At 32.2% G+C, this 2118-nt stretch overlaps 1 pseudogene; it reads left to right on the plus strand.

Annotated features, from left to right (window-relative positions):
- Window positions 1-7: 7 nt before the first annotated feature.
- LOC102876873 lies at window positions 8-769 on the plus strand (annotated as a pseudogene).
- The last annotated feature ends 1349 nt before the right edge of the window (window positions 770-2118 follow it).

Genomic DNA, 2118 nt, shown 5'->3' on the forward strand with positions numbered 1-2118 from the left:
TTACTTAAATAGAACAGTTGGACAAGCTGTGAAGAGCCCAAACAAACTACGTAAGGTGGTCTTTTGCAGAAACAAAGTCCAGCATCCTTTTCCAAATACTTGTTACAGAAAAAAACAGTCCCCTAGACGTGGGGGCTGTGTCATGGCAAATAAAGAAAATGAACTGGCTTGTGCAGGCCACCTTGCTGAAAAATTACGTCATGATAGTCGAACATATTTGATTAACTCCAGTGATTCAAGTTCATCACAGACAGAAAGCTCATCATCAAAATATAGTGGCTTTTTTCCAGAGGTTTCTCAGGACCATGAAACAATGGCACAAGTTTTGTTCAGTAGAAATTTGAGGTTGAACGTAGCTTTAACATTCTGGAGAAAGAAAAGTATAAGTGAACTTGTAGCCTATTTGGTCAGGATAGAAGAACTTGGAGTTGTGGTAGATTGCCTTCCTGTGCTTACCAATAGTTTACAGGAAGAAAAACAGTACATCTCACTTGGCTGCTGTGTAGACTTGTTGCCTCTAGTGAAGTCACTACTTAAAAGCAAATTTGAAGAATATGTAATAGTTGGTTTAAACTGGCTTCAAGCAGTCATAAAAAGATGGTGGTCAGAACTATCACCAAGAACAGTAATTATAAATTATGGAAATATTCAGATTTTAAAACAGCAATTAAGTGGATTGTGGGAACAAGAAAACCATCTTACTTTGGTTCCAGGATACACTGGTAATATAGCTAAGGATGTAGATGCTTATTTATTACAATTGCATTGAGAAGTTTCATCTTTTAAAGCATGCTTAGTTATATCAGACATCTTGGACTATATGATTTCCAGAACAATCTCTTTTATGAGAACTCTGAACTGTGGAAGAAATCAGAACCATTTTTTTTCTTTTAAAAAGCCACATAATGAAACCACTAATGAAATCCTAACCATCTACTTCACACTGAAGTGGAAAACTATTAAAAGGAGCAGCTACAACTTCAATGAGGTGAAAGTGCACTATGAAGATTGTTGACTTTTGCTGCATTTGGGATTTTTATGGTTATTTGGTAATATTGTTTAAGAACTACTGGGTCTTAATGCACTTTTGCATATTGCATAATATAATTTATCCTATGTGAAAGAATAAGAAAGGACTTATTACTGAGAACCACAAAGACTGATCATTAAGAATTTTTTTAAGATTGTGTTTTATATGAAAACATTTAAATGTGTGCAGCTATTTTCTTAAGTTGAAGAGACTTTGAAAGTTTAAAACATCATAGCCGATTATCAATATTGATTTTTTTGTTCACACTGAGATACTACTGTGTATACAAAATGCCTTAATTAGTAATAAGCCATACTCTAAGATACCAGGATATATTAAAATAATGAAAATCACTTGTGCTCTGACATGATAAAATCATAGAATTAAAATAATGTAAATTAAGGTTTACATTCTTGTAGAATGTTGTTAAAACCTAATCCAAAGAATTTTAAAATCTTGAGACTATTTCTCAGATTATTTTTGTCAGAATCATTATGACGTAGATGTATGTATTATACCTGTATAAAAGAAAAAATGGTGAATGTGTATTTGTATGAATGCTTAACTGGAAATGCCCCTGAATTTGGCTAATTTATGTTCAATTTTTACTCATTTGATAGAATCCTAATATTTTTCAATTCTGTATTGTTTAAGCATCTTTTATTTGAGTAAATTCACTAAATACTTCTTTAAAAAAATAAGTCAAGGTTAAAGGCACCTATTTAGCTATCTATCTACCTGGGAAATAAAAGGAAGAGGAGAGGAGTTTTTATGACATAACTTTAGGAAATAATGTCCTGGAGTTTTAAAATAAAGTTTTATTTGACTACTTTGATATGCAAATGTACTTTGTGATTCTTCAAGAATGTGTTTTAATGTAGCAATTAGCAAATACTGCTTTAATAATTCACATTTCTTAAGATAATGTTTATTGATGTGTCTATGTTACTATAATGTGTATGTGTGTGACCTATATCAAAAGCATGCCCTCCATTCCAATAGTGATGCAGACTACACTTGTTTCCTACTTCAGCATTTTCAAAGATGATTGCAGTGATACAAAGTAGATGGCTGATTTCTGCAGTTTC

This window comes from Elephantulus edwardii, unplaced genomic scaffold (assembly GCF_000299155.1).
Source record: "Elephantulus edwardii isolate Elephantulus edwardi_28Jun2011 unplaced genomic scaffold, EleEdw1.0 scaffold00883, whole genome shotgun sequence".
NCBI classification, from domain to species: domain Eukaryota; kingdom Metazoa; phylum Chordata; class Mammalia; order Macroscelidea; family Macroscelididae; genus Elephantulus; species Elephantulus edwardii.